General features: G+C 36.2%; 1 protein-coding gene and 1 long non-coding RNA gene across 2 annotated transcripts in view; both read right to left on the bottom strand.

Annotated features, from left to right (window-relative positions):
• Positions 1–1,444, bottom strand: part of LOC131380970 (uncharacterized) — a 62,516-nt gene extending 61,072 nt beyond the window's left edge. Inside the window, exon 1 of the long non-coding RNA XR_009209331.1 lies at positions 1,313–1,444. This is a non-coding gene — a long non-coding RNA (uncharacterized LOC131380970). The remainder of the gene's footprint in view (positions 1–1,312) is intronic.
• The window catches only part of NAALADL2 (N-acetylated alpha-linked acidic dipeptidase like 2), a 959,155-nt gene that overhangs the window by 694,168 nt on the left and 237,374 nt on the right, over positions 1–27,613 (bottom strand). The window lies entirely within an intron of this gene.

Here is a 27,613-nt window from a genome sequence, read left to right as displayed (position 1 = left end):
CAAGTCTCCTATGCTGGTTCTGCCTCATTAAACTGATGGAATGCCTCAAGTCTCAGTCAGTCCTTATGTCTCATCTCTTTTCTCTTTACACTTACTCTTTTGGTAATCTCCACTAGTCTCATGACTTTAAACGCCACTGATATGCTGACAATTCTAAAACTTTTATCTCCAAAATAGACTCTGCTGAACTATGCACTTAACATATGTTCTTGGATATCTAGTAGGCATCTCAAACCTGTTAGGTTCCAGATACCAGCTTCTGTTCTTGTACAAAATAGGTGCCTCCTTAAATCTTTCTCATCTCATTTAATAAAGCTGTATATTCTTTTAGCCACTTAGGCCAAAAAATGTAGAAGTATTCTTATATCACTTATTTTCTCTCACATTCCATAGCTAATGAATCAAAGGATCCTGTTCATTTGACCTTCAAAACACATAAAGGATCCAATCTCTTTGCACCACCCCTATTTACACCATCCTGGTACAAGCCACCACCATCTACCTACCATCTGGATTAGTGCAGTAGGGCTCCCTGTTCTCTCCCACTTAGTGCTATTTTCAACAAAGTAGTACAGTGATCTTGTAAAAACCTAATTTGGATCATGTCACTCCTTTGCTTAACACTCTCCAGTAGCTTCTGGAACCTTCTCCGAGTAAAAACCAAACTCAACTTACAATGGCCCACAATGTTTCACCCTGTACTTTCCAGTATGTTAACCACCAGCCAGCAGGTAGTTTAATTGAAATTAAACCATTAATTTAATTTCAATTAAATTGAAAATAAGTAAAACTTAAAATTCATTTCTTACTTCACAACAGCCATATTTCAAGTGCTCAGTAGCCACATGTGGCTAGTGGCTGCTATACTGAACAATGCAGATCTAGAACACTTCCATCACCACAGAGTGTTCCATTAGCAAGCGTTACTCTATATGATCTATTTCTCCCTATTATTTCTCTGACTCACTTCACCTATGTTTGAAAACTGCTCACTAGATTGATCTTCCCTAAACACAAAACTTTAGTACTCATGTCTCTACTCCAATATATTGTCTATTCCCATTTCTGCCTATTGAAATTCTATTAACCTTTAAGTTCCATATGAGAGGACATTATCTCATAAAGTTTCTTTGGAACAAAACACTCTCTCCAAATAGTGATATCTCTTTCTTGAAACACCCATATTGCTATGTTAGAATGTGTCATATGATATATTCTTATTCTATCATATATGATAATAATTTAAGCACTTTTCTTAATCCCCTACTAATGTGTGGTGCACATTCTTGTTTAACACATCACTCTTTCTTACCTCTTTACTTTCTTGCTGAATTCCATAAAGAAGTTTGAAAAGCCTCCCTTGCAGCTAGGGAAGGCTATATGACAAAAATATGCCAAATGTAAAATGAAAGCCTATTGAAAGATTCAGGAAAAGCATTTATCTGCCTGATAAAAGTGATTAATGTGGCTAGAGTTGCCTTTCCTCTCTTATTCCTGCTTAGATGCCTAGATCTGTAGTGGCTTTCTAATGACCCTGAGGTAAAAAGTGTAAGGATGAAAACCAAGGTGTTGAAACTGGCAATGTCACAATGTGCATGGGTTTGTGATGTCATCAATGATTAACTGAACCAACAACAGTGACCACCTAACTCCAAACATCTTGTTTTATTTGTCTAGGCCAATGTTAACTGAATTTTCTGTTACTTGAAACTTAAAACTGCTATTATTACTTTGCCTAATTATATGTTAGATTGTAGAATTTGATCATGCCCAAATAGCTTCAGTATTCTCATGAAAAGTGTCAGAGACCCCTACAACAGAAGAAGTTAAATGTTTAAATAAAGTGGAAACAAGTTAGATAATCCACTTAACCACACAGATACAAACACAAGAGATGGGCAAAACAACACAGAGGTCTGCAATCTGATTTGGAAAGTATCTTAGATGGCTACCCTGATGTTCTTTTCTCTTTCCTTAAGAGGAAAAAAACCATCCGTTTGTGAGTAAAAATACTACATTTTTAGACAAAAAGAAAAAACACAAAAATTGAATAACATATAGCTTTGTTCTTAAGAAACATGATATAGTTGAAGAAAACAAAACTGATAATCAAGAATGCTTAAGTGCTTAATGCTAATATACTGTCAGAGCACAAAATTGAACATGGTCAATTGTGTTTTATAGAAGATTGGTAAGGGCTTTGAAAATGTTTCACAGTGGAAGAAATATGTAAGTTGACTCTTGAAAGATTAATATGTATTCACTAAAGATACAGACGAGGGGATGTAAGGCAGAGGCAGCAGTTTAAGCTAAGAATACATGGAAAGTAAACAGTAGGGCGCATCTAGACAACTGCAGGTAGCCCAGCTGGAGGCATAGTAGAAACAGAAAGTCCGAAATAGAGGAGCCAGGTCATGACCTGAAGCCATAATTAGAAATTTGGATATTTTTCTGTAATTAATATGGGACAATGAGTATATCAAGAACAATGTCAAATTTTTATTGGGGCATAGCACCCAAGCACCAGTGTGGATAGGCACTATGCCACGTACTCAGAAGTTAAAAAGGTTTCACGACAGAAATTATGACTTGGGACCATTGCCCTGCTATCTATTAGTACCACCATCCGTACATGTCCTGAACTGCATTAGTCATTGCTTAGTTCAAAAGTCTGAGCACTTTATAATCAACAAAAATCTCCATATTCTAATGTCTTCTCTTGGTTTAAGGACTTTTCCAAGTGATTTTGTCCTTCCTATTTAAAAAATTTTAAAGGTAATTTTTAAAAGATGTCTGCTATGGCTTGAATGTCCCCTCTAAAACTCATGTTGAACTTTAATTGCCATTGTAACTGTATTAATAGGTACGAATTTTAAGAGGTGATTAGGCCACAGGGCTTTGCCCTCATAAATGGATTAATGTCATTATCATGAAAATGGGCTCATTATCATAGGAATGGCTTCATTATAAAAAGATGAGTTTGGCTCCCTTTTTGCCTTTCTCTTGCTGACATTCTCTTGCCTGTCCACCTTCTGATATAAAATAATGAAGCAAGAAGGTCCTTACAAGATATCAGCTTCTTGATCTTGGACTTCTCAGCCTTGAGAACCATGATAAATAAATTTCTATTGTTTATCAATTACTCAGCCTGTGGCATGATGTTATCGCTGCACAAAACATATTGAGACAATGTTCATATAAATTTTTCCTCTAACTGGAAAATGCAAATGTGAGTGCGGTGAGGCCAGAGGGGAGAGAGAGCATGGGAGGAGATAATAAAGAGAAAGCTGCAACCCCGGATAGAAGCAAGACACATTAAACAGGAAACCCCCAATTTATAACCGAATTTAATACTAGATGATAAATTCTAACAATTCTCAGGTAGTGCTGCTCATAGCTCCCTTTCTTGCCTAATGATATGCCAATCAGTTATCTTCTTGAAGTCCCTTAGTCAACTTTGTTTGGCTTTCAATATTTACTGTCTCATTACACCTATTCATAAACATGAATATACTTAATATTTTATGTCTCAAGGCACCTTTCAGGAGCATTTAAAAGAAAAACAAGTCCAAGGCCAAAACCAATGCTTGGTTCACAGTCACGTGAAATTGGAGGGTTTTACTGGATACTCATACAATAAAACTTTTCCAGTGCATAAATAAACCCAACACATACCCTTATCACTGTTGATTGCAGTGGCCCAGTGGCAATCAACCAGTATGCAGAATGGCCCTCTATTTCCTTCCTGAGGCAATCATGAACAAAAGTTTACATCAGTATAGGCATGGGCTTATTTATAACCAGAAAAAGAAAATCCTTTGTAAACGTGGGATTCACAAGGTATGTTCCACCTATTCACCGTCTAGCTCCCCTAACAATACAAAGCTGAGTTTAATCAACTATCAATTCAGGACAGCATAATTATTTTCATTATTTCCTTTCAACTATTACAATGTGTCGCCATTGTGACAGTACGGACAGGACGGGAAAGAAAAAGAAATGCAGAGATCACAGATACAAGATTGAAACCAGTAAAAAGTGGTAGAAGCTTGTCCTGTCCCACAATAGCAAAGACTTGGAACCAACCCAAATGTCCAACAACAATAGACTGGATTAACAAAATGTGGCACATATACACCATGGAATACTATGCAGCCATAAAAAATGATGAGTTCATGTCCTTTGTAGGGACATGGATGAAACGAGAAAACATCATTCTCAGTAAACTATCGCAAGGACAAAAAACCAAACACCGCATGTTCTCACTCATAGGTGGGAACGGAACAATGAGAACTCATGGACACAGGAAGGGGAACATCACACTCCGGGGACTGTTGTGGGGTGGGGGGAGGGGGGAGGGACAGCATTAGGAGATATACCTAATGCTAAATGACGAGTTAATGGGTGCAGCAAAACAACATGGCACATGGATACATATGTAACAAACCTGCACATTGTGCACATGTACCCTAAAACCTAAAGTATAATAAGAAAAAAAAAAAAAAATCTCCCCCAAATACTGTCCTCTATTCTGAGAAAGAAAAGGAGAAAAATGCATTTTAATTACATTAAAAAGTCAACCAAACTGTGGCCAGAGGAAACATATGGAGAAACCCATCTTGAATCTGGGGGTATCTTGGCTCTGTGCTCTGTGGAATGAGGACCTGCATAGGGAGGATGCCCAGGGTACTAACTAAAATAGTGGAAGCCTGTTGGCCCAAATCTGTAAACAAAAGTGTGATGTGGATGAATATGCAGGTTTCAATTTTAACTGGATGTTGGAACTTCCTGGACTTTTCCCATAAGAGCAACAATTATTTCCAGTTAGCTTCATAAAAGGGGGTGTTCCTCAGCTCTCTTACCTGAGGCAGCTTGAATCAGGAGGGAAGTTCTGCAGGAACAGCTGCAACCACGGCCAGTAATGAAAGTGTTGTATCTTTCCTGTCCAGAGGAGGGCGCCAAAATGAGTTTCTGCTTTTCTCCCTATCCATTAGTTTGCCCCATGCTCTGGTTGTGAAACATCTTATTCTCCACTTTGCAGGCCAAGAAGTAGCCAAGGACAACGGTAACGTAAGCTTGAAGGTTTAATTAGTTGCATATATGGCTATTGTTTGTTAAGGCCCAAGACAAAGAACCTAAGACAAGTCAGGTGGCAAGTATGTAATCAGTGATGACCCAGTCATCATCAAAACACTCATAAATCTGTATGGCCGTTGGGCCAGACCCTCAAACAAGCATAAAGTAAATTTCTATTCCTTGTTATGTAAACAGATTCAACCTTATAACTTGTCTTCAGTCAGGATCAGAGAAAATATTAACTCCCAGAAGACGTTAATTTTTAATAACATTTCACAAGAATGTAGGATACCACTTAAAAGGTAGATGCAAAAAGGGGGACTCATCAGGGAAACAAGAAGAGGTGTCCATGACTTTATCAATAATTCTTTCAATGAGTCCATATATAGCTTTATGAAAGACTTGTGAATCGAGACATCATTTGTTGAATGACTGATTTCTTATTAGCCCAAATTAGTCTTGTTCTATTTGAAAACTAACTTTTTAAGATTATATCTATATAATAACAAAACAAGAATTGGTTTGAACAGTTTTATCAACCAATTAGACAACTGAAGTTTTGTTTGGGGTTCTCAAAGGACAAAAAGGGTCAATAATAAAACTGAATACAGCACAGGTGTTGAAAATAGCTACACTTTTCAACCAGTTGTGTTACAATCATCTAGACATAGCAGAAGTGAGCTGAATTGAAGGTAACAGCTTTTTTATTGCAAGACCATTGTAACATGCAATTATTAAAATTGATTAATACTTGGGCCAGTGCAATTTCATTATCTCTGATCGATTTCAAGCATTACTTTTTAATGGCCTTCACTCTTGTCATTTCAGTTAGAACTGCATGAACACTAGTTTAGTGGAACAACACACAGTCCTTTTGTAAGAGATTAAGTTCTTGGCTTTAATAACAGGTCCCAAAGGAGTAAACTGCTAAATACAGAAGACAAGATGCCTCTACAAACCCTATTTACAAACCCATACCTTTTAGAGGATTTGTTTTAATAGATTTCTATGTTTTTAATGCCAGAAAAACATAGCACATTAAATAGGGGTTTTAATTACGTTACACACCATAGCACTGGGCTTTTCTGAAAGTAGGAACCCAGAGCATGGTTGTTAAATGGCTACATAGAAAAGATGGAACACAAGCATTATCTGATCTAAAAATCATCTTTTTCTTAGTCTTAGGAAAGTACAATCAGGAAAAAGTGGGCTCCTTACTTCTTCGCCCACTGCTAACGCAGAAAATACTGTTGATGGTACATCTAAAATGTCATCAAAAGCCATTCCGTTGCTTCCATTTCCATGGGTTTTGCATTGATTCAACCTTCAATAGCATTGCAAGCAATAATTAGAACCACTACAACACTGGCCTTACCCCCCTCACCCTTGTTTAACTTTTTCCTCATGTAATTCATCCTCAATGCTGTTTCCTATTCTATATATATATATATATATATATATCTTACTAAGTGACTCCTCAACCTTCAAGTTAAAGATAAACAAACAAACTAAAAACATCTTTAAATGTCATATAAGGCTTTTCATAATCTGACTTCGACTTATATTTCTTTCTCTTCCTCTTCTCCTTTCCTTACCTCCTCTTCTCACTCCCTCTCTCTCTGTCTCTGCCTCTCTTCCCACCTCCTTTGTCTTTCTCAAATAACCTTGCCTCTACATCCTATAGTCCTGCCATGTAGAACTAAAGGCCATTTCCAAATATTACAAATAACTCTGTACCTTTAGAGCATATACCTGGAATATTATTTGTACCTGCCTCTAGCTGGAATAATCCTTAAAAACTAATTCAAATTTTTATTATCCTTCTGTAAATTCACCCCTGTTCATCAAAGCTTTTTGATTAGTTTCTACTTAGATGTTTTTATACTGTTTGGTTATATGACACTTTATTCAAACTTCATCATTTCACTGAATATTATTATTTATTATTTCTCATCCCTACTTCCTAACAGTTTCTGAGCTTTTTGAAATGTGTAAATCTCATTTAGGTATTTTAAAATTTCCTGTGCCTCAATATTTATTGCACTGTAAGCATATGGTCAATAATGTCCACTGGAAAAAAATGTATAAATACAATTTAAGAATTTGGGTTTATTCTGTAAATGAAACAAAGTTAATATATTTTAATTGTGAAAATCCTCACGTTATAATAAGCAACGATTTAATTTTTTGCTACCTGATGACCAGCACATCTTAGCCAAAGGGGAAAAAAATGGACTATATTAAGAACATACTTTGTAAAACAGATATTTGAGTACCACAGCTATAATTTTGAGTCTAAGAAGCCCCAGAAATAATCAATATCATCAAAGCAGTAATCTTAGGAGATAAATGGGCAGCTGGTGTCATTCTCCATTCATCATGATATTGTTACAGCAGAGACTGTGCAGAACTATAATCTATCCTGACAGTGCTTACTGATCCAGAACTCTATTGCAGATTTTTATAACTTGGATTTTTAAAAATGCATTAGAAACTGTGATTTAGACATTATAGACTATTGAATAAAAGAGACAACCGAATAAGTTATTGTTCTCTTGTGTGTGGCACCACTATAACATGTGCTGACTGGTCTTTTGACAATTTAATGGTTTGTTTACCACCTCCTGCCTGCTTTTCTCATTAAAGCACATCATTTGGTGATTACAAAGTGATAATTTATAGTTTTTCCCAAGGCCAGTTTTATTTTATTTATTTTTATGCTTTATTTAATTATTTTTTTGATGATCCAAAGCCCCACTAGCATACTCCTTATTGATACACAACAATCAGGCAACTCAATTTAGTTCTGTGATCTGTCTATTGCTACGATCGAGACTTCGAGGAACATTTTGAGCTATTCAGAATGATGAAATTCGTTTTATTATTATTATTATACATTAAGTTCTAGGGTACATGTGTACAACGGGCAGGTTTGTTACATATGTATACATGTGCCATGTTGGTGTGCTGCACCCATTAACTCGTCATTTACATTAGGTATATCTCCTAATGACCGCCCTCCTCCTACCCTACAACAGGCCCCAGTGTGCAATGTTCCCCATCCTGTTTCCAAGTGTTCTCATTGTTCAGTTCCCAGCTATGAGTGAGAACATGCGGTGTTTGGTTTTCTGTCCTTGCAATAGTTTGCTCAAAATGATGGTTTCTAGCTTCATCCATGTCCCCACAAAGGACATGAACTCATCCTTTTTTTATGGCTGCATAGTATTCCATGGTGTATATGTGCCACATTTTCTTAATCCAGTCTATCATTGACAGACATTTGGGCTGCTTCCAAGTCTTTGCTATTGTGAATAGTGCCGCTGTAAACATACGTGTGCATGGGTCTTATAGCAGCATGATTTATAATCCTTTGAGTATATATCCAGTAATGAGATTGCTGGGTCAAATGGTATTTCTAATTCTAGATCCTTGAGAAATTGCCACACTGTCTTCCACAATGGTTGAACTAGTTTACAGTACCACCAACAGTGTAAAATGTTCCTATTTCTCCACATCCTCTCCAGCACCTGTTGTTTCCTGACTTTTTAATGATCGCCATTCTAACTGGTGTGACATGATATCTCATTGTGGTTTTGATTTGCATTTCTCTGATGGCCAGTGATGATGAGCATTTTTTCCTGTGTCTGTTGGCTGCATAAATGTCTTCTTTTGAGAAGTGTCTCTTCATATCCTTTGCCCACTTTCTGATGAGGTTGTTTGATTTTTTCTGGTAAATTTGTTTAAGTTCTTTCTAGATGCTGGATATTAGCCCTTTGTCAGATGGGTAGATTGTAAAAATTTTCTCCCACTCTGTAGGTTGCCTGTTCACTCTGACTGTGGTTTCTTTTGCTATGCAGAAGCTCTTTAGTTTAATTAGATCCCATTTGTCAATTTTGGCTTTTGTTGCCATTGCTTTTGGTGTTTTAGTCATGAAGTCCTTGCCCATGCCTATGTCCTGAATGGTATTGCCTAGGTTTTCTTCTAGGGTTTTTATGGTTTTAGGTCTAACATTTAAGTCTTTAATTCATCTTGAATTAATTTTTGTACAAGGTGTAAGGAAGGGATTCAGTTTCAGCTTTCTGCATATGACTAGCCAGTTTTCCCAGCACCATTCATTAAATAGGGAATCCTTTCCCCACTTCTTGTTTTTGTCAGGTTTGTCAAATACCAGATGGTTGTAGATGTGTGGTGTTATTTCCGAGGGCCCTATTCTGTTCCATTGGTCTATATCTCTGTTTTGGTACCAGGACCATGCTGTTTTGGTTACTGTAGCCTTGTAGTATAGTTTGAAGTCAGTAGTGTGATGCCTCCAGCTTTGTTGTTTTGGCTTAGGGTTGTCTTGGCAATGTGGGCTCTTTTTTGGTTCCATATGAACTTTAAAGTTGCTTTTTTTTTTTTTTTTTCCCAATTCTGTGAAGAAAGTCATTGGTAGCTTGATGGGGATGGCATGGAATCCATAAATTACCTTGGGCAGTATGGCCATTTTCACGATATTGATTCTTCCTATCCACAAGTACGGAATGTTCTTCCATTTGTTTGTGTCCTCTTTTATTTCGTTAAGCAGTGGTTTGTAGTTCTCCTTGAAGAGGTCCTTCACATCCCTTGTAAGTTGGATTCCTAAGTATTTGATTCTCTTTGAAGCAATTGTGAATGGGAATTCACTCATGATTTGGCTCTCTGTTTGTCTGTTATTGGTGTACAGGAATGCTTATGTTTTTTGCACATTGATTTTGTATCCTGAGACTTTGCTGAATTTGCTTATCAGCTTAAGGAGATTTTGGGCTGAGACAATGGGGTTTTCTAAATATACAATCATGTCATCTGCAAACAGGGACAATTTGACTTCCTCTTTTCCTAATTGAATATCCTCTATTTCTTTCTCTTGCTTGATTGCCCTGGCCAGAACTTCCAACACTATGTTGAATAGGAGTGGTGAGAGGGGGCATCCCTGTCTTGTGCCAGTTTTCAAAGGGAATGCTTCCAGTTTTTGCCCATTCAGTATGATATTGGCTGTGGGTTTGTCATGAATAGCTCTTATTAGTTTGAGATACATCCCATCAATAACTAGTTTATTGAGAGTTTTTAGCATGAAGGGCTGTTGAATTTTGTCAAAGGCCTTTTCTGCATCTATTGAGATAAACATGTGGTTTTTGTCTTTGGTTCTGTTTATATGATGGATTACGTTGATTGATTTGCGTATGTTGAACCAGCCTTGCATCCCAGGGATGAAGCCCACTTGATCGTGGTGGATAAGCTTTTTGATGTGCTGCTGGATTCAGTTTGCCAGCATTTTATTGAGGATTTTTGCATCGATGTTCATCAGGGATATTGGTCTAAAATTCTCTTTTGTCCCCTGAACGCGCCTGATCTCATCTGACGAAATTTTTAAATCTGACTTGAGAGAAGCAAAATAAGGAAATATCCTATCCAAGCAGAAATATCATTCATTACTTCCTCCTCATCTAATGGCCTGGAGAGTTTCACAACCCATATGCCTAGCAAATACTTTCTAAGTGGCTTCTTAACCCATCAAAATATAGAATAAATTTACATTTGCTGCTTAATAGCATTCTCTTTTACACAAACATTATACTTGTAAATTAGGTGAGAAAGTATTATTAGGATACACGTTATCTGCTATTTGCAAATGTTCAGAGTTTTAAATGTGACTTGTAAAGGTATTTTATTAGTGTCTTATATTAAAAAATAAAATAAAGTTTTTATATATGCTAATTGTCATGTGCCTCAAAGAGATTTTGATGGCAACATGTCAAGAAACTGTACCTAACCTTTGTGACGTCAATAATGGAGTTTGATTGAAAAAAAAAAATCACAAGCATAATAAATCAATGCTCACAATAAATAAATAAGTTATTTTCATCTGTTTGCTAGGCCTATGACAGACAAGGCAAGCTCTACTCTCAGAAGCAAAAATTCTATATCTAGGAGTCGGAGGTAATTTTAAGAACTATGAAGAAATAGTATTTATTTCTGAAAATATAAGTCTAATATGTAAAAAATATGACAGGTTAAGTAGGTTGATAGGCATATTTTATCCTTTAGTCTGTGACATTTTAATACCTTTATTGTTCATTTAAAACCAAGTTTATAAGTGCTTCAGTTTCAGATATTTATTTTAGTTTACCACACATATCTAGGAAAGGACCCAGATTAGTTAAACCAGTAATGTAATTCGTAAAGAGAAAACAAAACTATAAAGTTTTCTTTTGTGATCTGCTTTGTCCAAAATGAATTACTATAGCCAATACATGTCACCTTAGAAACTTTTCTCCTTGCTTATACACTGTAATGAATCTAAGCCTCTCGTTCCACAAACAAGCACTATGTAATAAATAATGTCTCAATCTTCGTATTGTAGGCATAATTTTCACTCTAAGATTTTCTAAGTCCCAATGTATTACTGTGACATTTGAACCATGGCTAAAAGGTTTAGGTTCTAGAGCATGTCCTAGAATATCCATTTAGTTTTAATAGTCTGCCTCACAGTTTTTAATTGCCACCTGGTGATTAGTAATGCCTCATCAGAGTATCCTAAGGAATAGCTAGTTTTGCAGTGCTCTAAGTAACTCTAAGAAAAGTAAAACACTTATATGGTTAGCGTACATTTAGAAAATAATTATGCATTTAGGACAATAAAAGATATAATAGATTCACTTTAGCCTGATAATACACATTCCCCACAGCCTAAAGTGGGTACCTTATAGCAGAAATCCTAATTCCATCTATTAGTATTCTCTATCCCTGCCAGATGGTCTCAGGTTTTTTCTCAGGCTGGGTTTGATTTATTAGAGTTATTTTTGCCGTAATGCTAAATCCAAGTGTTAACAATCAATACTGCCATATCCATGTGATTTAATAGTCCTCCAATGAGAATTGTTGTCTTTCTCCAGAGGGCATTTTGTCTATATCTGCATTAGTACAATTATGACTGTCAGCTTCCACTATGGAGGTATATTTTCCTCTCTATCCTTCACTAAGGCTTTCAGCTCTTTGAAACCAGAGACTGTGCTATATTCCTCCGATACCTCCACTCCTACTTCCTAACAAATGGTACTTGTATGAAGCAGATATTAAATACATTTAAGTAAATTACTAAGACCTGACAAATGAGACAAAATAACACTTCATTCTATGTGAGACTCTCTTTCACTTTTTTGCACATCCTGTGAACAGAGGCACAAACTACCTTTCTTCAAGACTATCTTTCCAAGACTGTGAATGTAACAAACAGCCTTGAAAAACAGAGACAGTGTTTTCTCCAGAGAAAACTTTGGGTTTGTTTACAATTTTGAAAAGATGAATATAGTATCTCCCTCAAGGGCAATAGGCAGGCATGCTTATTGTCCAGCATAAAAACTGGGGATCCTTAAGCTCAAGTTTCCTCTCCTGTTATACAACCACTGCATGTTCAGGGTCCAACTAGCCTCTTTTCATCACTTGTGGGAAATGGGGATCAAAACGCTACTGCAAGCATAATTCTTACGCTGCTTGCTCTTCTGTGATAAACTCTCTCTCATCTTTGACCCGGGGGTCTCATGACTTCTGCATGAAGTCATGAGACCCCCGCAACTATCCAAGAAATTATGGCAAGCTAACTTGTTAGCTGGGTAGCTTGGTAAAATATGGCATCTTTCAAAGACATTGATAGAATCTTAGCAAGAAAAACTGACATATATGCTGTTATTCTAAAACCCAAGAATTTTAGTTTTAATCAAAATTGGGCAGGTGATTTTGATGAAAATCTAAAAGCAATTTTGTGTACTGTGCCTCTCATTTTGGCATCTATCTTTCTGTCTACACCTCTGCACAGATGCTCTACCAGCACATACCTCACTGACCATATATTTGATAAATATTTACGAAGTGGCTACTATTGAAGGGACACCTGTAACCAGCTCTGCAACATCTTTCTTGTTTTCAGTCTCTAATCTATCATTTAGAGAGTGACCCTGTCTGATCTTATAATTTTCCTACTCAGAATCTTTTGCTGATTTCTCATGGTATTCAGAACCAAATTCTAGCCATCAACTTTTCTCCAAAAATTTCCATGAAATTATCCTAATCTACTTCAGAAAGCTGATATTACAAACTAATCTCTTGTCAAAATAGGCACACTCACAACAACCCTAATTTACTCTTCTGTGCTTTCTTACCTCCATGCCTTTGTTCAACCTTTCTGGAAGTCATGTCTCATATCTATATATTAATTTATCTAAAGCCTTCATAGCTTTCAATGTCCATCTTTTCTGGAAAGCATAACAGACCCTACCCTACCAGAATTTATTTCTTTCTCTTCTACAGTCTTTGCACTGATGTCATTACGCCTGTATTACAGTTATGCAGACATTTATGTAACTCTCATATGAGTGTATGTTCCTAAAAGATCTATCCATCTTTGTATTAACTAAATTTTACATGTAATAGAATGCCATGTGGCCGGGCGCGGTGGCTCACGCTTGTAATCCCAGCACTTTGGGAGGCCGAGGCGGGTGGATCACGAGGTCAGGAGATCGAGACCACGGTGAAACCCCGTCTCTACTAAAAAGTACAAAAAAAAATTAGTCGGGCGTGGTGGCGGGCGCCTGTAGTCCCAGCTACTCGGAGAGGCTGAGGCAGGAGAATGGCATGAACCCAGGAGGCGGAGCTTGCAGTGAGCCGAGATTGCGCCACTGCACTCCAGCCTGGGCGACAGAGCAAGACTCCGTCTCAAAAAAAAAAAAAAAAAAGAATTCCATGTACAGAGAAGCATTAATACGTTTTAATTAAACTAAATTATTAATAATTCTGTAACTGGAAATTGCCATGTCTATGTACCATCTGGATGTTTATGTGCCTTTATAGTATGAATCAAGAAGAATGGGCTTCTGCTTCTTATCTACCTAATGCCAGATAGGAACTATCTAGCTAATGTCATGAGAGAGGAGTATAACTCAGTAGGCTGGCTGAATTGCCCCTAAATATGTGTTGGGACCCAAAGTATTTGGATTTACTTATAAAGCAGAATAAAAATTTACTTTACAAACATGATTATGTACTTGGTTAAAAAAGTATTATCTTAGTTGTCATTAAAATTTTTAGAGAGAGAACTTTATTCAGGAAAATACTTGGAATATGGAGCAGGAGACCCTAAAAGTATGACTTGGAAGAGACAGGAAAAAATATATTAGCAAGAATTTGGGGAAAAGAATGTAAAGTTGAGAGGAGGCGGGAGACACCAAGAAGAGACATGGGCTGGGCAACACTCCAAGAAGCCCACCTACTAAGGATGGTGGTCAACGAGAAATCACCAATGGAGAATGGCTGAAGACCTTTTATTAACAAAAATAGTGTAATCATAAACAGCAGGTAATATTGTTTAGTATGTGTCAGGTTCTCATCTAAATCTTATTTATGTATTTATGCATTTATTTGAAGATGGGATCATTATTAGCTGCATCTTAAAAATGAGGAAACTATGTCATTGTAAATTTAAGAATATTTTTCAAGATCATCCACTACATTAGCTGGATGTAATGGAGTTGGGATTTGATCCCAGGCAGACCAATTTCAAGTCTATTTCCAAATTGGTTGTGTTGCTGTGATATAAATTCCCCTGATTTCAAATCTTCACAAGAACATGAAATGCCCGTACCGAAATATAGTACTGGCACTACAGGGAATATGAATATAGGTGGAATGACCCTAATTTTCCCTTTCCTGACTGTCTGACTAGAGAAGGCAGCAGCATTCAGTCAAGAAAAAACTAAGTCTAAATGTCCTAGGAAGTGAGCTGTGCTAAGGGCATGTGTAGACCACCACTGAAGTCTGAGCGTTGCTTTAGGGTACAACTAACTCAGGAGCAAATGAAAACCATTTTTTAAATTTTATTTATTTTATTTTCCTAAAAATTTTGTTGGTAGCTATCTGAAAAAGATCCTAAGTTGATATCTAGGTTACCATTGTAGCTCTTGAGTTGGTATTTCAACAACAGTTCTAGGTGCATATTCCTATTTCCCAGAACTCTGTAGAATTTCAGAAACACTAAACATAAATACTCCTATGACAGTTATATTAATACACAAAAAAATTCTGTGTGACCTCTATTAAACACTGAGTGTACAGCTTAAGTACAGATTCTGGAAAGTCCTGGGCAACTTTCCAAGGTCAAGGGAGATCTAGAAGTGTGTTTGATTTTCTGCTAAGTGTTGTAGCTCTTTTTAGATTCCAATCCACATTATTACTTCATTTTCCAGACCCAGACTTAGGTTGGATAACTACTCCCTAGAGCAAAGAATCACCTTCTTACCCTGCACCTGGACATAGCCCCACACAGGATATGGGAGGTGGCCTCTCAGATTTGAATAGCTGAATGGTCATTTCTCAACTGCACTGTTGTTGACTCTCTCTCCCATTAGCTTACAGTGTAGGCTTTTTTCTTCCCTTCTTCTAAGAATTTTCTAAACTAGACACTAGAGTAATGTTGTGGTCCTAGATTACTTTCTAACCAAGGTGCACTAATTCCAGCAACCCTCTGGAACCATCAGGCTGAAAAATAAAAACAACTTTAATTTTCTTTCTCTTGTCATTATCTTGTTTCTTTGACCCCAAATTGTTACCTAGATTTACTAAACGTTTTTGGTCATCCTGTGTTATTTTCACATCTTTTTTCTCGAACCAATCAGCAAATTATTTTCTAAGTGACATTTTCCACAATCCCCAAATTTATCTTTCTGCTTATAGGTTATTGTAGTAATATCAGTACTGTTTGTTACTTAGTTTGCTCTGATTCCCAAATAGAAAAATAATTTTATTTCTGAAATGAAAATTACTATCAGCAATCATTATCTTTTCTGCTTTCATGATTACCACAGAAGTACCACTCTGTCAATTCTGAGAACACACAGAGTGTTGTCAAATCCTCTGGCCCCAACTTCTTCCCTCTTTGGCCATAAGTTGTCAAAAGGGCAACTGAAAAGGCTACAGCAGAATGCCTTCCCAAAACCCTGTCCCTATACATATGAAGAGCTGAAATTGCAGTAAAAATTGATGTTAGGAAAATTGATGTTAACATCTTTGTTTAATTTCCATGTCTGTAAATGAATTTTCCTCACTAATATGGCCTGTATTTTTAAAAAGTTAACATACACCACTGGTCATCATATCATAATTGTATATAATTAGCAAAGTTCAACTAATTTAAATGATTGCAACTGATTAAAATGAAATGAAGAAATCAAGAATCCAGGATTAACGTATCATCCTTAACTTGGTTCTTTTAGAATAGGACTGAAGAATCAGAAATATATTTCTCTTATTATTCATACCATATGAGTTCTATATGTAATGTGAAATTTATGGGAAAAATGCCCCAGAACACAAAAACTGAAAGTGATGAGGCAATCCTTAGAAGTGAGGCTATTTTGAGAAGAAAAGTAGAACTTTAAATAAATTACTGTTCTTTTAATATTTTTAATGAGAGAGGTAGGAATGGAGCAGTGACGCTTGTTTGGAAAAGTAAAATTCCACACGGAATGTTACAAATGAATAAAAATCAGCAATAGGGGAGAACGTAGCACCATAAGCTCCTCCCCTGCCCTTTCTGTCGACTTGCTCTTTACAAGTGGGTTTGTTTGTTTTGTTATTGTTTGTAAATATGATGGCCAAACCCAAATAAATTAGTAAAGAAACAGCTCTATGGCATTCCGCAAAGTTAAGAGGTGAGGCAGGCTCTGCCAACCAGTTAGTTGCTGGGTAATGCTAGAATCTCTGAAGAGGCAAAGAGGGGCTGATCCGCCATCACAGAGCCCAGTAAGTGTTCGTTTGAAGTTGAACTGACCCTGACCACTGCATCCCAAATAATCACCTAGATACCTTTGTAAACTATATTCCTTCCCTCTTTCTTTCCCTCCCTCCCTTCTTTCTTTCCTTCCTTCATTCCTACTACAATGTGTAATTTTGTGTCATTATATTTTGTTTATATAAACAAGTATGTTCCTATTGTCTAGGTTTGGCCAATGGGAACATAAATACCATAAATGTAGGTATCTTGTATATTTTATTCACTGCTTTGTCTGTAGTACCTAGCTTAGTACCCATCACTCAATAGGCCCTCAATAAATATTTGTTAACATGAATAAATACTCTGGCATTAAAAGAGACCTTTAATGCATCTTGCGATGATAGGCTATCAGGTGTTACTTTTAAATTGGAATATAAATTTGATTAAGAACAGCATAAATCATTAAATTAGAAAGCTGAGGTGTCTACTTTCCCCCATAACAGTTTATAGCTTTGACCTTGCTTCTAACTCCCTTGCACTGTTCTACATAGACGATTTGCTTATGTTTGTATGCGATTTTAATTATTTGATTGAAATATAATTTTAAAAATTAAACCATCAAAAACAGATCTTATAGGAATCTGCTCTCTACTTAAAATAAGAAAGTGGGGGGAAGGCTTAGATCTGGACCACATGTTATACCCAGCAGCAATTGACTCAGATCTAGCTACGGCACAAACAGGATAAAGAAAAAAAATCTGCCCAGGCCACCCACAAGAGAAAAACCTTCAGGAACCACAAGAAATAACAGCTTATAAAAACCTGACACAATTTTTCTTGGCTGTCCCAATGGAATAAAATAAATATTTGTCTATCTTTGCTCTTTGCCCATATGAAATAGCAAGACATATTTTGAAATATCCAGTTTAATTAAAATATACCTTTCAGATAAGCCTAAGGAAGTTATAATACGGGAATATCTGATGTGTTTCATCAAATTACAAAAATTATCAGGCTAATAAATTAGAGCTTTTAAATCTATGTAGCAGCTTGAACTACAATATTGGTACAAGCTGATCTTACAAGTTGTTCCCTACAGAATAGAGTTAATATGATGAAACCAACTAAAGAAATAGAGAGAAAACGCCCACACTTGTTTTATTTTTATTGAAGGTAAAATCACCTGCACACATTTCTGTTCAAAGAAAAATGTTCAGTTTCATTTTATTCTCACAGATACAAATGTACTCCATAGAATTGGAACTACTTCTTTTGTTTCTTGTTCTATCAGAATTAGATTTGCATAATTCAGGACATGTTAAGGTGCTCTCTGTGATTTAGAGAGTTTATAAAAAGGTAATTTGATCTCAAATCATAGTTTTCTTTCTTTATTTCTAATACTGAAAGCTGCATACCCTTCTGAGAAGCGAGCCATGAGAGGAAGACATTAGCTTGCCTTGTATTAGATAATAAAAAAGTTCCACAGGGGACGAGTTACATATTATGACATTGTGAATATAAGGCTCATTTGGATTTAATTCATTACTACATCATGTTGCACAGGAAAGCAATTTTTAAGCAATAGAAGTGCACTTCATTTGTAAAAGACCCAGATATAACACACAATCAGTTACTGAAGACAGAAACTGATTTCCCAAATCAGGCATATAAAATTTAATATATTTTCTCCAGTTATAATGAAAGGAAAGAGAACTTCAATACCATTTTTTTTATAGATAAGAATGATATTTTGTGAAATCTGGAAAGTGAATTTTTGCTTGGGGAGTTGACTACATTTTGATGCCACAAACTGAATAAGTTGAAGAAAATGATTAAGCATTTTTAATAATATATTTGAATTATTTGTTAGATACATAGAATATAATTTCAAATTCCATGCTTTCAGACTTAATATTACCACATTAAAAATAATATCTGAAAATTTTTAATGAAATAAAGATAATAATGAACACTGTAATTTCTAAAAATTTCAATATCCATTTTTCATATTATTAGTTAAACCCTAAGGACTGACTAAATTATTCTAGAATTTTAAAACTGCAACCATATTACATTGGTTTATTTCAGTTATCTAAATCTGTATGTATAAAACAGGGTTCTCCGAGAAACAGAACATATAGGATGTATGTGTAGGGGTGTGTGTGTGTGTGTGTGCGCGTGCTTATGTATGAAGAGAGCTAGACTGGTTTATTTTAAAGAGTTGACTCACACAATTGTGAATGTTTGGCAAGTCAAAAATCTGCAGGGTGGCTAGCAGGCTAAAGACCCAGGGAAGAACACAGTTTGAGTCCAAAGGCAGTCTGCTGGTTGAATTACCTCTTTTCTGGGAAGGTCAGTCTTTCCCTATTAAAGCTTGCAATGGATTGGATGAGGCTTACCCACATTATGGATGGTGATCAGCTTTATTCAAAGCCTACTAATTTATATCTCAATCTCATCTTAAAAACGCCTTCACAGAAACATCTAAAATAATACTTGACCAAACATTTGATACCATGTATTAGCCTAGTTGCTACATAAAATTAAACATTACACTGGTTATATAAGCATCTACAATTTGCAAAAATAAAATTACCTATCCATTCAATGACAGTTTCCCAGGATGGGGACAGTAGAGTGAGGGTGTTCATCATCTGTTTTTGGTACCTGAATTGCCCAGCAACTTTACTTTCTCTCTCATTAGCTAGAAATATCCATTGGAAAAAATTTTAAGTGAGTACAATATTTAATTGATTCGATACATTTTGCATAAATAATCTATTTTAAAATGTGTTTTAATTTAAATGTTCTCTTGTAAATCACTCTTATGAGATTATGGAATTAATGGTTTTACATGAAATTCTGAAATATCTTGCTTAATTTCTAAAGCATGGATTAGGATTTTCAAATTGCAAATCTCAAAGGACCATGTCTGCCACTTGAATCTTGATTTCATTGACATTAAACAGGAACGTGAAAGAGAGAAGCATGCAAACATTTCTCAACCTTTCCATGTTTAACTTACACTGCACTCTACTAAATGTGATCATTACCAACTTTTCTATAGCATGAGTGTAGGGAAGTCAAATGAATCCACAGGAAATTGACATATCTGATTCTCAAAGTAAAAAGTTTGTTATTCCCTTGTACTACAACTGACTGATCTTGTTCCGTTTTTGGAACGAATAAGATCAAGAAGTGGATGGATGGAAAAGCATATTATAGTCAATGCAGGAAAAAGATAGAAGAAAAATGTGACTAGCTCTAAGGCTGATCAATTTTCAGAATAGGCAGCCAGTATCACTGACGATCCTGATAGATCTGATGGAACTAGTTCATTGACAGCAGAAGACAATCACTGCAATTATGTAAAATAGATCCCACTAATTAATAATACAACATAAATTAGAAAACTTAACGGTTCCAACATTTTGATCCTTAACACTCCAACTTAGTCCTGATGCTTTACATCAGATAGACTTAATAAAAAAGATTAAGAAAAGGACATTTGCTTACTAGGAAAGTAACTAACCTAATCTCAGTTTGTAACCAAATGGATAAAATAATTTGTGTGCATGTGTGAATGCATAGGGGCTGAGAAGGAGAGAGACGGAATCCTTTGAACTTGACCACTGAGAGTAAGAAAGCAAACATTTAGGCAGAAATGGCCCAGACTGAGGCAACCTCTTCCCGAAGCTGAAACTAGCAGGATGTAAAAAGATCTGTGAGGGGATCCACTTTGTACCTCCTGAAAACCTGTGATCATGGAAATCCCTTTTGTGAAATCTTTATTTTCATTTCTTCTTTATAGAAAAAGAATGCTCTCAAGATAAAACAGAACGTCATTAAAAACTATAGAGTGACTAGCCAAGTGCCTGAAATACAGTAGACATCCAGCTCATGTTTATGTAAGAGAAAAAAAATCCTCTATCTTCAAAATCAACTTTTTTAGTACATGCTATGAGTACATAGATAAAATTTGTTTAAAAATCAAAGGGATGTGTGTGTGTGTGTGTGTGTGTGTGTGTTCTCAAATATCTTGCTTGATTTCTTTCTTTTTTTTTTTTTTTTTTTTTGAGACGGAGTCTCGCTCTGTCGCCCAGGCTGGAGTGCAGTGGCGCGATCTCGGCTCACTGCAAGCTCCGCCTCCCGGGTTCACGCCATTCTCCTGCCTCAGCCTCTCCGAGTAGCTGGGACTACAGGCGCCCGCCACCACGCCCGGCTAATTTTTTGTATTTTTAGTAGAGACGGGGTTTCACCGTGGTCTCCATCTCCCGACCTCGTGATCCACTCGCCTCGGCCTCCCAAAGTGCTGGGATTACAAGCGTGAGTCACCGCACCCGGCCTATCTTGCTTAATTTCTAAAGCATGGATTAGGATTTGTGTATGTGTGTGTGTATGAATATACAAATCTATATATAAATATATAAAAATATATAAATATATAAAAATATATAAATTTATATATAAATATATAAAAATATATAAATTTATATATAAATATATAAAAATATATACATTTATATGTAAATATATAAAATATATATATAAATTTATAAATATATAAATATATATATAAATTTATATATAAATATATGAATGTATAAAATACAAATTTATATATAAATATATACACGCATACATACACAGCCATTTTTATATATATGTGAATCATATATATGTATGATTAAAATTTCAGTAAGAGGTATAAATAACGAGAAGTATGTATTATTTTTATTTTCAAAAAAAGTGATAATCCACATGGACATGAAGGCTTATCAAAAAGATCTGTATTCTGGTTCATTTTCTCATGCAGTAAAGACTTACTGAGTGCCTACATGCTATTTAAACTCTGCCAGACCCATAGTTCTTTCTCCACTGTGAAACAGAAAGTGATTCATGCCAACAAAAGGAGAGGAAATGAAGTACTGTGGGTTGCAAAGGGAAATAGAGAATTCAGCTGACGGGATATCAATGAGATTTCCATGAAGGACTGGGCACCTGAGCCAGATCTCAAACAGCATTTTACAGTATTTTAACAGGTTAAGATGGAGAAAGTTATTGCAGTCAAAGGCCCCACTGTCAACAATCTTTATTCTTCCCATTGGTGGGTGCTGCTTTAGCCAAATACCTAAGGATTGTGAGGGGCATAAGCCTGCATCTGTGAATTGAATCCAGTTAATACAATTAATGCCATTCTGCATAACACTGAGAAACTCCGAGTTAAGAAGTTGCCTTATTTAAGGTTCAGAGCAATGAAACACTATGTATAATTAAATCAATCTTATCCTATGTATTCCTTTTCTGATTAAACTTCAGACAATGTACATTTGTTATCTGGAGAGATCAATGATAGGATAGCTAATTACTTCCTTTAGGAGCCATCACTCTATTACTGTTAAATTCATTCTGCTATCGTTTGCATACACTGAATTACGTGCATATATTTACATGTTTTTCTCTAATTAAAATAGCAGTTGCTTGTATATCTAGAAAACCCCATCGTCTCAGCCCAAAATTTCCTTAAGCTGTAAGCAACTTCAGCAAAGTCTCAGGATACAAAATCAATGTACAAAAATCACAAGCATTCTTATACACCAATAACGGACAGACAGAGAGACAAATCATGAGTGAACTCCCATTCACAATTGCTTCAAAGAGAATCAAATACCTAGGAATCCAACTTACAAGGGATGTGAAGGACCACTTCAAGGAGAACTACAAACCACTGCTCAATGAAATAAAAGAGGATACAAACAAATGGAAGAACATTCCATGCTCATGGGTAGGAAGAATCAATATTGTGAAAATGGCCATACTGCCCAAGGTAATTTATAGATTCAATGCCATCCCCATCAAGCTACCAATGACTTTCTTCACAGAATTGGAAAAAACTACTTTAAAGTTCATATGGAACCAAAAAAGAGCCCGCGTCACCAAGTCAATCCTAAGCCAAAAGAACAAAGCCAGAGGCATCACGCTACCTGACTTCAAACTATACTACAAGGCTACAGTAACCAAAACAGCATGGTACTGGTACCAAAACAGAGATATAGATCAATGGAACAGAACAGAGCCCTCAGAAATAATGGCACTTATCTACTACCATCTAATCTTTGACAAATCTGACAAAAACAAGAAATGGGGAAAGGATTCCCTATTTAATAAATGGTGCTGGGAAAACTGGCTAGCTGTATGTAGAAAGCTGAAACTGGATCCCTGCCTTACACCTTATACAAAAATTAATTCAAGATGGATTAAAGACTTACATGTTAGACCTAAAACCATAAAAACCCTAGAAGAAAACTTAGACAATACCATTCAGGACATAGGCATGGGCAAGGACTTCATGTCTAAAACACCAAAAGCAATGGCAACAAAAGCCAGAATTGACAAATGGGATCTAATTAAACTAAAGAGCTTCTTCTGCACAGCAAAAGAAATTGCCATCAGAGTGAACAGGCAACCTACAGAATGGGAGAAAATTTTCACAACCTACTTATCTGACAAAGGGCTAATATCCAGAATCTACAATGAACTTAAACAAAGGGCTAATATCCAGAATCTACAATGAACTCAAACAAATTTATAAGAAAAAAACAAACAAGCCCATCAAAAAGTGGGCAAAGGATATGAACAGACACTTCTCAAAAGAAGACATTTATGCAGCCAAAAGACACATGAAAAAATGCTCATCATCACTGGCCATCAGAGAAATGCAAATCAAAACCACAATGAGATACCATGTCACACCAGTTAGAATGGCGATCATTAAAAAGTCAGGAAACAGCAGGTGCTGGAGAGGATGTGGAGAAATAGGAACACTTTTACACTGTTGGTGGGACTGTAAACTAGTTCAACCATTGTGGAAGTCAGTGTGGCGATTCCTCAGGGATCTAGAACCAGAAATACCATTTGACCCACCAATCCCATTACTGGGTATATACCCAAAGGATTATAAATCATGCTGCTGTAAAGACACATGCACATGTATGTTTACTGCGGCACTATTCACAACAGCAAAGACTTGGAACCAACCCAAATGTCCAACAACGATAGACTGGATAAAGAAAATGTGGCACATATACACCATGGAATACTATGCAGCCATAAAAAAGGATGAGTTCATGTCCTTTGTAGTGACATGGATGAAACTGCAAACCATCATTCTCAGCAAACTATTGCAAGGACAGAAGACCAAACACCACATGTTCTCACTCATAGGTGGGAATTGAACAATGAGAACACATGGACACAGGAAGGGAAACATCACACTCTGGGGACTGTTGTGGGGTGGGGGGAGGGGGGTCGGATAGCATTAGGAGATATACCTAATGTTAAATGACGAGTAAATGGGTGCAGCACACCAACATGGCACATGGATACATATGTAACAAACCTGCACATTGTGCACATGTACCCTAAAACTTAAATAATAATAAAATTTTTAAAAAATGCTAAAATGAAGGGTTCTAAGATTTTGAACTCTTTGGCATTACTGAGTGGTCATAAGTTGTGTTTCTTGCTGTTGATAGTTGTCCTGGTAAAATTATGGAATTTATCTTTCCAGAAAAGAAAAATTCATCCCTATAAGTTAAATGAACTTATTTGTATCTTTTGATCCATCATAGCTATAACATAGGATAAGAATGGAAAATCCTCTCTCGTGTACTTCTGATCAATTAATAAGGGCTTTCAAGAATGTTGGGTGGAGAAGGATTCTGAGGCAAGGTCTGAGTACAATGATAGAGAGTGCTATGATTCATGGACATGGAGCATGACACAGGAAGTGGCAGTATATATGCAGTAAATTTGTCATTCCTTTAGTTTAATGTCATTAAAGCCAGATAACCTAACCAAATAGTGTCAATGGTAAAGTTTAATTAGCACTACAAAATGTACCACCCATATTACACATAAGATAACTAAATATACTATTTAGTCGCTGTAAGGGAGCAATGGAGGAGGAAGAGGAGAAAGAAGAAAGAGAAAAGGGAGAAGATCATTTGCAAAAGTACATTCGGAAGAAATGTACAAACGAGACTTAGGAATCCACTTCTATTTATTATAGTAAGTAATTACTAAAATATGCCTGTATCTGAAGCAGCATTTTAACTAGGTTTCCCGACAGGATGTTATTCATCATGATATTGTTGAAGATAATTTGTAACATTTTTTTTCGTTGTTGAGACCGAGTCTCGCTCTGTCGTTAGGCTGGAATGCAGTGGTGGATCTCAGCTCACTGCAACCTCCGCCTCCTGGGTTCAAGTGATTCTCCTACCTCAGCCTCCCAAGTAGCTGGGACTACAGGCCCACACCACCATGCCCGGCTAATTTTTTATTTTTTAGTAGAGACCGTGTTTTACTATGTTGGCCAGGATGGTCTCAATCTCCTTTTTTTTTTTTTTTTGAGACGGAGTCTCGCTCTGTCACCCAGGCTGGAGTGCAATGGCGCGATCTCGGCTCACTGCAAGCTCCGCTTCCCGGGTTCAGGCCATTCTCTGCCTCAGCCTCTCGCGTAGCTGGGACTACAGGCGCCCACCAGTACACCCGGCTAATTTTTTGTATTTTTAGTAGAGACGGGGTTTCACCGTGGTCTCAATCTCCTGACCTCGTGATCCGCCCGCCTCGGCCTCCCAAAGTGCTGGGATTACAAGCGTGAGCCACCGCGCCCGGCCGACGGTCTCAATCTCTTGACCTCGTGATCCACCTGCTTCGTCCTCCCAAAGTGCTGGGATTACAGGCATGAACCACCGTACCTGGCCAATTTATAACATTTTCTAAACGTTTTGAAGCGTTAACCCTCAGCTAAGAAAATATGGTCTTTTATATTGCTTATAAAGATCATTTCACAGTATAAATTAACTCATGCTTGCTTACTTGTATCAATGATGAAAAATATTGCCCTGTCCAAATAATGCAAACATTTAAAAATAGATATATCTCTAGAGATTGTATTTTATTATTTATTCATGTTATTTGTGAAGTCAGAAAATAAAATGTGTCTAGTAAGAGAAATCCAAAGAGATGGGGTACCATACATACTGTGATTGACCCCTTTACCATTATGACATTTTAGTTTCTGAACCTATAAATGCCATGGGAAAGAACCAATAAAAGCCATGGGGAAACTCCTTTAAAAAGTAATTCATACTTGAAAAATGAAATGCATGTGGTCAATTCATATAGAAAACCTTTATCAACATTCTTTTTGGCCTATCAAAAACAAATAAAAAATAAGGACCTGGAAGGCTCGTGGTTCTGCAAGACAATTTGGTGACACAAAGCAAACAACTACACAAATTTGAACTCCCTGAAGCTGTGACGTGTTTCCAGGAATTTATCAGAAGGGAATAATTAAACAGGCACACTAGGATTTATGTACAAGAATGTTTACAGAGGAAACCTAAAGGTGCCTTTGTAAGAAATAGATTAAATTACATGATATCCATATAATGGAATACCAGGCAGTATTTTATGTAGTGATTTAAATCTATATTTATTGGCTTGAAAAGTGATTCTAATATTTTAATTTAAAAAATTTCTAAAGCAGGTGTTAAAGAAATATACATGGCCTAATACAATTTTGCTGATTGATAGGGAATGATAGAAGGAAATAACAATGATTTTTAAAAAGAGGTAGGATTATGGATGGTTTTTACTTTATTCTTTATAATTTTCTGTACATATTGCACTTAGAAAGAACCATAATGCTCTTTCCATGAAAAAAAGGAAATTATATTAGCCATAATTAGAATACAACACATTTTCTCCTTTTTGTCTCACCATTTCACAGAATCTACAGCTGTCAAAGGCAAACACATCCCTGCATTCAAAAATAAACTAAACCTCATTAATTTATCCATTCAAATATCTTATTATTACAATATTATATTTTCAAACTGTGTTTTGAAGTTTTCAACATACTTACTTTGCTCAGAAATATGCTTATGATCTTCAGAATTTATTAGGTTGGTGCAAAAGTAATTGCGGCTTTTGCCATTACTTTCAATGGCAAAACAACAATTATATATGTGTGTGTATATGTCATTTATTTAAATAAAAAATACATTATTAAAGGCTTGTTGGCTTTATTATATAATAGAAATGAAACATTGTACCTGTGACATTCAAGCTTCTTCTAAGTTTAAGAGGTTTCTCAACAGTCCTAGGTAAACATGGTTTATGCAATATAACCAGCATCTCAACTGGCTTAAGCTGATTAGATTAGGGACAAGCACTTGACACAGAGTCACAAACATCTCTGGTCCACAAAAGGATAATAATAACATTTCATCCTGGAGAATAGGAATAGAAGAATAACGTATTGAAGAATATAGCAATTAGCATTAGGAAAAGATGCAAAAATAAAAACAAAAGCTAGTATAAATTGCAAAAGGATTAAATCACTTTGGTGATCAACACTTCAATGAAAATCAGAGAACGTGTTTACTCAGGAGGAGTTCTCAGCTGAAATTTTTTCTGGTGTGTGCTCTGTGCGTTTTTTGGAGACTCATTTATTCTACAACTGGAGACTTCTCATTTTCTGTCAACATGAGTAATAATATACCCTCCTCCAGCCCCTGCTTACAGCCCCCAGGCCTCTGAACACACCTCAAGCTTCTCCCCTCTCCAAGCCTCCTGCTCTGTCCCTCTCAACCCAGATAAAATCCACAGAAATACAATTTGCTGTACGCCACCTAAAACAACTACCTCTTCTTTTGCAATTTGTTTTTCTTTTTTTTGAGACAGAGTCTC

Source organism: Hylobates moloch, unplaced genomic scaffold, assembly GCF_009828535.3.
Source record: "Hylobates moloch isolate HMO894 unplaced genomic scaffold, HMol_V3 SCAFFOLD_13, whole genome shotgun sequence".
Lineage (NCBI taxonomy): Eukaryota > Metazoa > Chordata > Mammalia > Primates > Hylobatidae > Hylobates > Hylobates moloch.
This window is presented reverse-complemented; position numbering and strand designations above follow the sequence as displayed.